The following is a 14,520-nucleotide window of genomic DNA, read 5'->3' on the forward strand; positions in this document are numbered from 1 at the left end:
ACAACCATTACCAATATTCCACCCTTGCTTTTTGACAATGAGCCAGCTGGAGTGCGATTGCTCCTTATATCTAATGCTACACATTCCTGCAACACCAGCCATCTTACTGTAGTCTGGACTTTGGGACCAGAAAACCTTTATTTTCCATTTCCATAATAAGAATAATACCCCCAGACTTTAAAATTATTTCCCTGCGGGGCATAAAAGACAGTAAGAAATCTTAATGGTAAATCCAGAGTTCAAATTAATTCTTGTTCTGTTTAAGATTTTTTTTTCTTCTTTTTGGAGGAGAAATTATTATTATTATTCTGCAAAATCCTGCAAATATAGTCATAGGACTCCCCTGCATTTGTAGATTTTGTCTGAGCATTGGACTCTTCTGCTCCTATTCACTCTGCTAATTACCCTTTTTAGCTTGCTTTTGCTCTATTTTCACAGATTTCTTGGTTTATTTATATCTACCTATCTATAATGATTTCAGAGCCATTACTCACAGCAGCACCAGGAAACATTACATTTCCCAATTTACAATTGCAATTATGATATCCGTCAGAAACAAATGCAGCTGCCTTTAATTTTAAGCAATATTTTGATCATAATAATTAAAAAAGGAACTTATGGCATTGCACACATTAGAGAAATTAATATAATTTCCTGGCTGCCTTAAAAGGCATGCAAAGCAGTGGTTGCTGGGTGAGAGATACAAGGGGGGAAGTTAACTCTTTTGGTTGCTTTCACCACTCTTCAGGGCACACGTAGAGCCTTAATGATATTGTTCTTGAGAGTTAACTTCTCTGCAGGATTTAATACACGAGGTTTTTTTTTTTGGCTTTCAACTTATTTTTCTCCTACTTTCATCTTTCTGAAATTGCTGGTTATTAAAGTATTTGTGTGCAAACAAGAACATTTTCCTGTCACTGTTCATTTAGGCTTGCCTGTTTGAATGCGCAGGGACAGATGAAATCCAGTTGGTGATATTATAATCATTCCCACAATTGCACATTACAAACTCAATAACAAACACTGGCGGATCTCAGCTCTTGTCTCATTCTGCTTTACAATGTGAGTCTGAATGACACGACAGCATCTTGGGGGGGGAAGCAGGGATGCAGTTGAACAGCCGTGGAAGAACATCCCTTCTATGAGCAGTAGGGCTCATCCCATTAATTTTAATATGTTCTCTTAGCTAAGAAAGGTGCAAGTTGACTTCTGGCTGTCTTGTTGGCAGAGGCACAGGTGGCCCAGGGAGGTGGAGGAGTCACCATTCCTGGAGGTGTTTAAGGAACATGGAGATGTGGCACTGAGGGATGTGGTGAGTGGGCAACACTGGTGGTAGGTGAAGTGTTAGTTTGAATGATCCTTGAGGTCTTTTCCAACCCTCATGGTTCTGTGATTCATCCCTGGGCTGAATGATCCCATCACAACTCCCTCCACTCCCATTTCTGCCAGGGCCATAAATCATAGAATCACAGAATGGGTTGGAAGGGCTCTTTAAGACCGTTTAGTTCCACCCCCCCCCCCGCTGTAGGCAGGGACACCTGATAGCTCAGCTGACTGCAGACCTCCACCAGGGGCACGGAGATGATGAGACCACGTCACACAGTCAGTGACAAGTCACTCCTCGAAGCTTTTAATGTTTTTCTTCAAGAACGAGCGCTACAGCAACAACGAGGAAAGAGAAAAATCCATTCCAAACAGAAAAAAAGAGCCGTGCAGGAGGAAGCGCTGCGTTTTTTTATGAATTTTCCTTCAGGTTGACACCTCATTTTAGCGGCCAGTGTGCTCACATTGTTAATTCCAACCTCCAAAGGTCAGCTCAGTTAAAGGAAATCAAGCTGTAGTCAGCTTGCGCCGCACATCAGCGCTCGGAGCGAGGAGCAATAATCACTCCCTGATCAGAACTTGTTTGCCATTATCTGCCCAGTGTTGGTCTATGATATACGATGCAATTTTGGCTGCGACAGTTCAGTTCTGTGCGCATGCAGCTCTTTCCTGGTAAAAACTATACAGGATTGGGTTTTTTTTCTTTGTACTTTCTTTTTTTTCCTTACCAAGGAGCAATATTTTAAACTAAAAGGAGTTTTCAAACCGTAGTTGCCATCATTCATCTTTAGAGTCTGGGGATGGGAACAATCCCTTCATTAGACACTGAATTTTTCTCCATTACAGCACTATCTGAATGCATTTATTCGGCCATTTTTTAGAAGTCATGATGGGGCGCGGGGAAGGAAAGGACTAAATTAAAGCCAACGGGATGCGTGTGTGTAACACAGTGTATATCCTAAGTGGGCAAGTCTATAAAGACACCCAAACAACATAGATGGGTGCTCCAGGAAAAGCTCAGGGCCACCCGCTCAGAGGTGGGATGGGTGAATTCAGCCTGCTGGCAGCACACATTGAGGCCATGGGCATGCACCGTAGGCGATGCTCTCCCATCGCTGTGCGTGTCACACCATCACCCCCAGCTCCCTGCTGGTGGGATGCTCCTGGCCCTGCTGCTTTCAGGCAACGTGTGGCTGCGTCTGGGTTTATTTTCCTCCCACCTTCTCACTTGTATTAAAGAAGACAAGTCTTTCTTGCATCTTCCATAGTTCCTCAGAGGGGATTTGTAAGAACTAAACCAAAAAAGGGACCGTTTCCCTCTGAGTGCTCTTAAAAATTTAACAAAACGACGCAGCAGCTCATCACTCAACAGCAGCGTTTAGCCTTGGTGCTTAATTTCCACTGTGAATCTTTCCCTCAGAAGCGTGCTCGTGTAGCAAACAGCAGACTGAAAAACGAATGCACGCAGGCATTTGGCCTATGCAGGAGATACCGGGACATAAAGCAGGATTACGGTCCCAGAAAGCAATAAAAAGAGATAAAAAATTCAGAAGAGATCAAAGTAATTTCAGAACCAGATGAAACATTTACATGGGAAGCATGGCTTGCAAATAGAAACACAGCAAACCGTATTATCCCTTATTATTTACAAGGAGTGTCGTTATTTACCTGAGAGCTAAAGCAAGGCAAGGTGAAATGGGAAGAATGAGCTGCTTGCACATCAGGTCCCCAGTGAGTGCTGAACATGCTCACAGTAAACAAATTGTTGGGAAGGAGCAGGATGCAATTGAATCAGTTGCTAGTAATAGTCAATTAGTTGGTCTTTACGTGAACAGTCATAAGAATGCTCTTCATGGCTCAGATCTTGGGAGACACCTGGGTCAGAGAGATCACTGGCTCCTTTTGGCTTGAAATCCCCTTGTGCTGATCAGAATTGCTCCAAGTCAGCAGCCAAAGGGAAGGCGGAGCTCAGGTTTTGCCTGGGAAGGAGGAAGGGAAGCCAGAAGCGGCACAGCAGAAAGGAGCCAGCGCCCAGGTAGGTGTCTGTGCACAGAAATTGATGGATGGAGGTCTGCTGGTGCTGGGCCTCTGAAACAAAGCCCTTTGACAAAGTCTTTAATTAGGTTCAGTGCCTTATCGCCGCCGTGGGCTCTCAAGATATATCCCCACCTGAGCTGGGGATGGAGAGACAAAAGGAGAAAAATCCCAAACCCAAACCGAGCTGCGATCAATTCTAATTTGTCTGGGACACAATACATTTTTTTTTGTCTCTCTTGACACAGGCTCAGGGAGAAGCAATTTTTTAATGTCACAGCTCATGACCTCCGCCTCTCTGCCCACTTATAGGATTCTTCCCTGCCCTGGTTGGGAAATGAGGCTCCCGAAGAAGGTGCAGCAGCCCTTGGGAGATGGTTTCAGTTTAATGCCCAGCATGTTCGGCTTTGGATGTTCTATTGAAATAGAGGGAATTTGTTAAGCTGATGAGGGAAAGCTGCAGTGGAGAAGCACAATAGCGTAGTGGGATTAGGCCTGGAGTAAGTGTCTGTGCTTTGGAGGATTAATGAGAAAACCGCGATGGATTTTACATGGTGAAAAGGATTCACTGAATGCTTTAGGTGAAATGAAATTAGTCCCACTCATGCTCTCTGAGCCCTCAAGCAAGAGAGACCGGAGCCTGCCCATCGCATATACTAACCAAATCCCTTCCATCTGCTCTCCTTATGGAAAATTCCAGTGCCACAATGTGTGTCCTGCTCTCCTCTGGGCAACGTCTCCTGATGGCCATGGGTTGGTGCCAAAGGGTACACCTAGTCTGGGCAGGTCTCAGTATCTCTGACCTCAGACAGTCTAAATGCCCCAAATACTGCAGGAGAAAAGGCAAGAGAGGGCAGGCATGCAAGAAGAGAGAAAGGGAAGAACCAGTAAATCATTCCCAACCCCAACCCATCCCACCACGCCCACTGACCATGTCCCTCAGTGCCACCTCTCCACAGCTCTGGAATGGCTCTAGGGATGGTGACACCTCCCTGAGCAACAGTGTCAGCGCATCACCACTCTTTGGGAGAAGAAATGTTTCCTAATATCTGACCTGACCCTCCCCTGGTGCAACTTGAGGCCATTCCCTCTCTGCCATCAGAGTTCCTTCGATGCATCGTTTTGTCAAGAGAAGGGTTGGTGGAGTCAATCAGGACATGGCTGGATGAAATCAGGGTCACGCTGACACATGGGATCTAGTAGGGAAGACTGTCCCAGCCCCCTGAGGGAAGGATCAGACCAGGAAAATGGACCTCAGTGTCCGAGCATTGGTGCTGCGTGCAGTTGGCACTCCTCCATTGGCAGAAAGGCCATAAAGAGCAGCTCGGGCTGGCTCCTGCCTCCCGTGTGCTGCCTTCCAGCCCATCATTCTTTCTAATTAGGCACCTCTGACACACAATTAATCCTATTTGCCTTCAGGCTTTTTTATCTTTCCTTCTGCTTTTATCAGACAGGGAATTAGACTCTGTTAGTATGTAGAGTGCGTCGCCTGGACCTGGCTTATCATAGGGATTTGGAGACTTTTAAGAAGGCAGTGCCTAACCCATGATCTTAAAAGTTTCTTATGAGTAATTAATTTCTTACTCTCCTCTTCTTTTGCTAATCACACTGCTTATTTTGCCTGCGCTCACACAAGGCAGATAGGAGAGAGGGACAGAGCACTGATGGATGCTACAGAGCTGCCATACCAACCATGTGCCACTGCCAAGGTTCAGTGCAGCCTCAACCCAACCCAGACCCAAATGGTGAAGGTTTGGCTCTGCCCAGCTTGCAATCTGTCATTCCTCATCCATATTCCTCTGCGTTAAGAGATGGACTGCAGGGGCTGCCAAGGTTGAAGAGTTACAGACTGCACGTCTCAATTCACAGCCAGAGATAGGCAGCATCGCTCCTCCATCCAAGCTGTGCTTTCAGGCCACAATTTCTCCAATTGGAGAAGTGGTGGGGAATGGGGATTTTGGTCACCTCAGGCCCTGGCCCCTCTGCTTGGTTCCTGCAAAGCAATGACTAGCAACAGTGAGCATGTATTGCAGGAAGGAGCTCCTTCGCAGGCTTCCTCTGCTGCCTCTTATATATCAAACTGAAATGTAATTATCTTCACGGTGCGGGGTGTAAATCAGGGCGTGTGTCAAGGCGATTTCCTTCAGGGTTTTATTATATTGTGTAATAATATTTGACACAGGGCTTAAAGGTGCTGTTACCTGCCTAATCGCATGAAACAATTTCATGTGCAAACAGCTGGTAAGTGTAAAACTACCATCAACCAGCTCCGGGGGATTCTCTGCTTCACTCCTCTAGAGACCTTCTTGGAAAACACTCCGACAGAGAATACAGTCATGGAGAAGCTGCTGGGGCCACTCACCCGAGCAAAGCCACATGCATGAGAGAGAAGCAAAGGAAGGATGTGAGCAGCCCCAGCACAAACACAGGCCTTGGAATCTGCTTTAGAGAGAGAGCAAAGGAGCGAGTGAGACGGCAGACCTGGAACAATAGGGGTTATTTATAAGGTTGTTTTTTTATATGCATTGCAGATCATAGCCAAGAGGCATCTGCCTGAGGTCTGAATTAGTCACAGTGGGGTTGGGAGGGGAGATGGGCAGCTGGCTGAAATCACAAGTCTCCCAGTCACTGGTTTTTCTCTCCTCAGGGTTGCTGGCATTGTCAGCAATGGTTTAACCTACTTACAACAATAATCCCTGTAATAAAGGCATTTTTAAAATATCTCGTAGCCCAAATGACTGCAAGGAGGGGCATGGGAGCTCTGACTGGTTTGCCAGCAAAGAGCCAGCTTCGTGCTCTCATTCTTTCCCTGCACTGCCAGACCCCTGCCCCCTGCAAGGCAGTGGAATTCCTTTCCTGGAAGGGAGTTGGCAGGGAGCATCCCTTCCCCCAAAACCAGCTCCTCCTCGTGGCTTAAGGCATCACACATCTGGAGCGATATTAGATCATCTAGGTTTCTGAGGCATTTTGCAAAATCCAGCGCCTCTAATCCTCCCCACCATCTGGCCCCAGCCCCTCACCAGCTGCTGGGCTCCTTTTGCATACCCAGCAGTCCCTGTGCCAGGATGCTCGTCCCGTTGTGGCAAGCTGCTTCTGTGCAGAACCACAGCACTGAGGCAGATGTTGCTCCAGGCACCAGGGTAGGAGATGGCAAAGGTGATGCCTCCAGCTCTGGGTCCATCAACTTGGCAGCCAGGGATTCCTGAGCAAGAAGAAACCTTCTGACACCAGGACCAGTGGCACCAAAGCTGCACCAACGCAGCAGCAACACTGAGGATGCTGAAGGAGCACTCACTGGCTGAGCATCCTGCTTTGTGGCACTAAGCATAAGAGCAAGGTGTGCACGTCTCCCAAAGCCTGAGCTGCACAGAGAGATCCTTCAGAGGCCATAGGCAGAGCTGGCCTTGATATTTATCTGTGCTTTGTTTCCACTCCTCCGTCAAGAGCCCTCTTCTCCTGCTGCTGTTTTCAAGGTTTCCAGCTCTCCTTCAGCACATAGCTGCCCAGCCTCCTGCAGCTCACCGTCACACTCCCTAACTCTGCTAAATGAGGTGCAGACCTCTCTGTTTCCCTGGATGCAGATCTGATAGGGCGCTAGCTCAGCCCTCCCCTGCTCACCCACTCGAGGTGCTGAGCTCTGAGCAGGATCTGAGAGAGCAGGCTGGAAGCTGCCCCCCAGGGCTTCTCCCCAGGTTGGGACATGTGAGGAGCAGCAGCTTTCTGTGAGCTGGGCAAGGCTCACAGGCATCCTCCCTGCATGCAGAGCGATGCCATAGGTGCAAAACCCTATGGAGGAGCCAGGCTGAGCCTGGTGTGATCCATGGGGACATTGAACAGATGGGGTCACCTCAAACAAAGGCAGCCCAGGGGCTTTGCCTGTTCTCCTCCCCAGCCAGATTGCTCCCATCCCAAGCCATGTTATTCACGAGGGTGCTTGGGGCCCTGGTGTTGCTCAGAGGGTTTTATAGAGCTGCAAATCCCAGCTGCTCTGACAAGGAATAAACAGCAAGTGGGGGAGATTTACCAGCACTGGGCTGTGGAGCAAAAGCCTCCATGGGACCAGAGGAGAGGAAGGTGGCTGCATCCACAAGGATGTGGTCCTGAGAGGGACTGGAGCAAGTGGGGTAATGGTGCATGCAGCATGGAGGGTGACCATCAGGTGAGGAGGAACCTTCATCTCCAGAGCTGGTGCAGGATGCTGGTGTCCAAAGCAGCTGTTTCCTTGCAGGGCTGCTTTGTTTGCAGGTGGTGTGAGGGCTAAACAGGAGCTCAGGGACAGCCTGACTGATGGTGTCTCACTCCTATAAGCAGGGGAGAGGGCAGAGGGCAGTGCCTGTGTGCACTGAGCGGCCGCTTTGTGAGTGCTGCAGAGCCCATTCAGGCTGATGCAGGGCTCTTTATTCCAAACCATTCACAAAACATAGCTTGGAAATTGCACTCACTATTGCTACTTCCACTGCCACAATCAAAGCTGAAGAAATATGCAGCTCAGAGGGCTGGGAGAGGCAGCTGGAAATAAGGCTTGGGAGAAGGAAAAGGGAGAAATACAGCCAGGAAGGAGCAGGGAGGCAATGGGAGCTTGGGGGGCAGGGAGGAATCAGCACCATCCCTGCTCCATCAAAGGGAAGGGGAGAATACAATCAAATCCAAACTAAGAGGCGAAAGCAGATCTGCTGCAGGGTGCAGTAACTATCTGGGGATCCTGTTAATCCTGCACAGATCATATTAACACCAATAAAATACTCCGACGGTTCTCTCTGTAAAAATGTCAGCATTTATTAAGTTCTGCTTAAGTACGAGCAGCAGGATCACTTCACTTTTTTTTCTATGGGATTTTGCAGGGGAGAGGGACAGCCTTCGCTTTTACCATTTTGCAGAGAGAGGATTGTCTTTAAAAAAGACAAGTGACCACAGGGAGGTCTGGATGTACAGCATCCAGGCTGGTGCTGCACATCCTTCATCCACTTCCCAAGTGCTGGACTGTGGCTTTCTCTTCTCAGGACAGCCAGCCACCAGCACGCAACACAAGGACTTCTGACAAATACAGCTGATGGAGATGGGGAGCTCACATCACCCCATCACCCAGCACCTATGGGGTGTGGGGGTGATGGATGGTGGTGACCACCCTGCACAACACCAAATTGCCTTTTTTTTTTTTTTTAAGATGAGAGTTATCCATTTTGCTGCTCTAGCTACTGCTAAAGTCATGCAGGGAGCAGTCTGTGAGGGAGGAGAGGTGGTTTGGGGGGAGATGAGAGGATACAGGGCCCAGGCTGGAGGTGGGCTGAGCCCCAGGACCACAGCTGGGCTCTGCTTGTAGCAACAAGAGCAACACAGCCTCTCTTCGAGCCTCAGTTTCCCCATCAGAATGCAGCAATGAGCCCTGGAAATGGAAGAGCTGCTCTTCATGCCACAGCCCAGCTGCTCTCCCAACATCTTTCCTAAGTCACCCCAACATTCACAAACCCACGTTGAGTTGAAGGCCACCAAGGCCCGCCACCTTAGCCAGAATTCATCGAAGCCTTTCAGAGGTGGCATGCACACACACCAGAAATGGGGTGATCTCACAAGCTCCTCGCCCCAGGAAAGCCAGCACACAGTGCTACGCTTCCCCCGTTTCAATTATTTTCCACAAATGTTTTTCTAAACCCAAAGTTGAGCGAAAATGGCCCTTTTCAAAGCAAAGGACTTCAATTTAGCTAAATTGTTATTTTCCAGCCAAAGTCTGATTTTACTGACAAATTCCCAGACAGCCTTATTCAACAGCTCAGAATAACCAAGCTTTCTTCTTTTATGATGCCTCTTTCTAACGCCGAAACAAAAATCTGTATATTTTAAGCGTGTTACTGTTTGTTCATAAGCTGACATTGACTTCTCATTCCTACCCAGTGTTTTAAGTGCATTAATTTCCCTGGCAGACGTTGTCAAACACGCATCCCCGTGTTTGCATCCCGGCTGCCAGCTCTGAAAAGCACGTTTTATTTCCAGTCTGACCCACTGAGCACTGATTGCAAACAACGATTTCTTCTGCTTTCCCATCATCTCCGCTCTGCCCTCCTTTTTGCTTGGAGTTTATGGTCACTGCCTCTGGATTGTGTCATTCTTTGTCTTTGTTCCGTGTTTTAACCTTTGTTAGAGACTCAGCCATTGTGCAGTTTCTGCTCAGTGACCTATAATATCCTAATTTAGTTGGCATTTTGATCTTGGACTCCTGGTGAACAATCCATCATACGCAATGCTCCTCTCCCTTTCTGTTTTCATCACTTCACCACTCTTTTATTCCTTTGTACCTTTAGAGAAAGCTCTCCTGAGTTTCCTTACCCTCCCCACGTTCAGCTCTCTCTCTTCTTCTGTTCTCCTTAGGTTAAAGTTGCTTTCACCCATTCACATCTCTCTCTTTTTCCTTCTGCATCTCCCTCCCACTTTCCAACCCTGCTTCTCCCTCCATCCCTCAGGTCACCCATAGGTGCTGGGATGCAGAACACACATACGCAACCTCTGATAAGGAAACTGCTCTTCTGCTGGGCGATATTTGTTGGGAGATGATGTGGAGCCCATGAGAACGAGCTTTGAGGAGTGATGCTTCCCACCCTCTGAGGACCAGCAGCAGGTGTATGCACATACTCCTCACCATCACCAGAGGGAGTTCCTAGTGCTCACTTACATTTTCTTACCAGACGCTGATGGGAAGGAGAACTAAGCAGCTCTTGGCTCGTCCCAGCACTGGAGCCCTGCTCTGCATTGCCACTTACTAGCAGCAAAGAGAGGACCTGCACAGCTCCCCACAGCCTTCAAAAAGGATCCTCTCACAGCAGGGAGTGCTGCAGCACCCAGCAGGTGCCCCAGGGAGCAGGGCTGGAGCTCTTCAGTCCCTCTCCTGTATTCCCCACCATCCCCAGTGGCTGGAACTAATTGTGATATTCAATAATTAAGACAGTATTTGGAACCTGAACACTCAGAACAGGATTGCCCCCAGTTTGCCTCCCCTGTTCCCATCGGCTTTGGCTCACCAGTGTGTTCCTCTGCCTGGGAACCCCATGGGGAACATGCCCACATCTCCTCCAGCCACAGGGACATGAATATTGCAAGGGCTGGGAGCCAGTTGTTCCAGGAGGGCTGTATGTGCTGATGTCCCTCTCCAACACAGCAGCAGGCTCTTGGTCTCTGGCACAGATGAGCTAGAGATGCTGATCCAGTCAAGCACTGCCCAGGCAGCATGAAATACCTTAACCACAGCAGAGCACAAAGCTGGCTCTAGAATGTGAGCAGCCTAGCAAAAAGAGAAAAAGAGCCAGAGGGTTTAAATCTTCTGCAACATGGCCTGAGAACTGCTAAGATGCTGGAGGTGATTAACAGAGGAGACACAGCAGGTGCATAGTTTAGAAATGGGTGGAGGGTCCTAACGAGGACAGCCACCTGCTCGCCTTTGTGCAGCTGGGACCACAGGCACCATTCCCAAAGGGGTACAGACCCACACAGGGTGTGCTGCGTGCCATGTGCCTGCAGTCCTGTCCTCCTCCCCCTCGTGCATCAACTCAGCCAGCTAAAATAGCATCACGGGGCACACTGCATTTGGCCACATGTGCCACCCATGTGCAGAAAAAGGTGTGCGCTGCTGCAGCAGCAGCTCCCCGTCTCTTCTATCACCACGGTGGCATTGTAATGATAACATGAAACAGGAAGATAACACCGAAGGGAGGCAAATAAAGCCCTTTTTTCCCCTCTCTCTCCTGTTTAGGACGCAATGCCAAGCGCGGCACACAGGCCTATCAGATCTGTCAGCACAACTGGCAATGGGAGCAAGGGGAAGGTGCTATTGTGCGAGGCGCTGCTTGGCGGCTCCTCTGCTGGCTCAGGGAAGGAGAGAGAAAACAGAAGCAAAACAAGATGCAGGCGTTCAATGGGAGCCAGAGACATTTGTTATCAAAATGGAAATGCGTCTCTTTGTTGATGAAGGTGTATCTGCTTCCCATTGTCTCTGGTGCCAGCCCAGTGAAAGGCTCCTTTGATGGCTCCGTGTTTGTGCACCGGCTATGAAATTGCTTTAGAAGACAAAGGGAGCACGTGTTTATTGGTAATGAAAAGGAGGTGAGGGCTCCGTTTCTCTAACCCCAGCTCGCCACACAAGTGCAATTTCCCCGGGAGCAGCTGTCAAAGGCTCACGGAGAAAATTGGAAGGCTGAGGGTGGATGGAGGCTGCTGGTGCATGGTGAGATGCACTGCTCTTTTGCAGGACTAATGTGGCCATCTGCTCTGCTTTAGTGCTCTGGTCCAAAAGGCAGTGCTCCAGTCCAACAGTTGGAAGCCCTTCAGCCACAAAGCACAGCATTGGGCCGTGGGGTGCTGGAATGGGTTCTCTTGGTTGGAGGAGGGAGAAAAGAAACCTAGAGCTGGTTGATCCTATTGCTTGCGGGTGTGCAACTTACTGGCTTGCCTGGGCCACACTGAGTAAAAAGAAATTGTATTGGGCAGGGTAGAAAATAAATAGTATATCTCATGGAATGGAAACATAGAATGGCTTGGATTGGAATGGATCTCAAAGGCTGTCTAGTTCCAACCTCACTGCTGATGAATATAAGTAAGAAAACTAATTTTTTAATAACCCTTGGAAGAACCCGAGGCTTGAACACCTTTCTACTCATCCCATAGAGGCTCAGGAGGGAATGCACCAGGATGCACAAAGCCAGGAGAAGCCACATCTGGACACACTCCTGCTCATCACACAGCAGCGGTCCGAATGGGAAGGCGCTGCTGTCCCCACCTCTCCTTCTCGGTGGTGGTTGCGTTGCTCTTTTATCTGCACACAGGGAGGGCTTTGTGGCAGACGAATGCCGCAGCAATTTCACACAGGGCCTTATCAGCACTCACACACAGTGCTGGGCCGTAGGAAGCAAGATGGAGCGTTTGCATGTCTAACAAGCGGGGTTAAACGCTGCTTCTTTTTCTCTCCCCCCTCTTCATTTTTCTCCTTATTGCTCCTTCCTCTGCCTTACTTCCTTCTTGCTGCTCACAGCACCGCTGGCTTTAAGAGCATCCTGCCCGGGCTGCTGCTTCTAAAGGTGTTAATTTATTGTACTCCGCTCTTTATTCACTTATTGGTTTATTAAAACTGCCCGAGGTGATAGAGCAAAACCTCTGCTCTCCTTCAATCCGTCAGCAGCTTTCTGGACAGGGCACAGGCATGCAGTGGTGTGCCTTGCTGAGGAGCTGTGCCCTCATCTGTGGGGCTGGGAGCAGGGCTGGCTCTGCATGCTGTCTCCAGGACACAGCATCCCCAGCCCCACTACCAGGCTCACCCAGTCCTGCCTCTGCACAACCAGCACCTGCAAAACCACAGCCCCCTCTTCAGCCCTCTCAGCAACTGCCAATGCTTTCATCCTTCTGATCTGCCCTCCAGCTCAGCCACAATTGCTCAGAACACTATTACAGTGACATAGCTTGTTACAGATGGCACTGCCTGCCACATGGAAGTCAGCGGCACGGAGAGGAGCGATTAATGATAATGGCTGACATTTTACATGGCGACTCCCGGCCTCGGCACTGGAGCTGGAAAACCAGCTCTGAGACAAGCACAGTGCAGCAGGTGGGGGCTCAGCACCCAGATCTGCCAAACAGCCTCAGAAATTCCCACTTCCACCCCTAAGGCTGCCCCAGACACTGCTGATGTATGTCCCGCTTCCACCCGTGCAGGGGAACCCATGTGTTGATGTCTCCACTCTCGGTGATGTGCCTGAAACATCTTTATCAAAACAGAGACCTGTCTCAGCTGACCCGTAATTTAATTTTCTTCCCTTCTCAGTCAGACATGAGCAGCTGGGAGGGGCCTTGGGGGAGCATCACATCCCTCCCTCATTCACAGAAGCACAGTCAATTGCATCCCTGTGCCATTGCCACACACTGGCTGGGCTCACCTTCAGAAGCCCCTGAGGAGGAGATGTGATGACTCCTGGGTACCTTGTTCCCACACCTCCCTCCTTTCACAGCTTGAAAGCTTTGCCTTACACCTCACCTCAGTTGCCTTGTCACATTTTTTTTTTCGTCTTTCACTTATTATGGATAAATAAGCCATGAACCAAGCAGTTGTCCTGCACACCAGGACGAACTTTTAACACCATCCATAGGGAACAAGCCCCACTCAAAACTTCACTATTTTTTTCTGTTTGTTTCTGAGCAGGAAGCACTTGAGATGAAGACCCAAGACCTAGAGATAATTGATTAGCATGAGCAAGAGGCATTTAAGCAATGTGTTGATTATAAACCAGCACTCCAGGATCTGTGCTCCCCCAACCACCGCAGGGCACAAAGCTCCTGACTCACACGTCAGCATTCCGGGCAGAGTGGGCTGAATAATTCATTGCTAACCCTACAAATTTGGCTTCTGCTCCCATCTGTGAGCTCTCCGCATGGAGATGTCTCTCCCAGAGTCTATTCATTAGGTGAGGTTGCTCATGAAAATGGCAGAGGGACTCCAGGCGTGAAAGCCTGGCCCTGGTGGAAAGTTTGGATTTGCTTTGCTTTGCTTTGCAGGAGGAATTCATTGCAAAATCTCAGGGCTGCTTTGGATTGGCCACGCTGCTCACATGGCAGCATCTGCCTCCTGAGGAGCTGAACTCAGCCTGGAATGAGTTTCCAGGGTGAATAAGAATATCACATTTGATTTCCACTAATGTTCTATAACACTGCTTAAAATTCACGTCTCCCCGACGGACGGATCCATCCATCTATCTGTCTATCTATCTAATTTTGTTTCTAGAGCACCCATCACTGCTCTGTCTAATTATTAATTCATCCACTGGAGTGGTTGCTGCGAGCTCACATCAAAGGCATGTAGATACAACCGGAGTCAATCAGCTGAACAATGCAAACAGATCTTGTCTGCAGTCTGCTGGCCAAGATACTTCCCCTCATCTAACCCTATAGGGCTGGAAACCTTTATCTGGGACTATTTTTTTTTTTTTCCCAACTGCTGAACCACTTTCACAAATCCAGAAAAGGACAGGGGGATGAAAAGAGATGGCAATAGAAATCTGCTCCAGGGTGACAAAACTGTGCTGGAAAAGGTAAAATTTGCTACAAAGGAGTGGAGAGATTTTGTGTGCACTGCAGCCCCTCTGCACGCCCAGGTGCTGTGCCAACAGCAGACAGTGAAAAAAAACAGTGTGG

The sequence above is a fragment of the Meleagris gallopavo genome, chromosome 26 (genome assembly GCF_905368555.1).
Source record: "Meleagris gallopavo chromosome 26, MGAL_WU_HG_1.1, whole genome shotgun sequence".
In the NCBI taxonomy this organism is placed as follows: domain Eukaryota; kingdom Metazoa; phylum Chordata; class Aves; order Galliformes; family Phasianidae; genus Meleagris; species Meleagris gallopavo.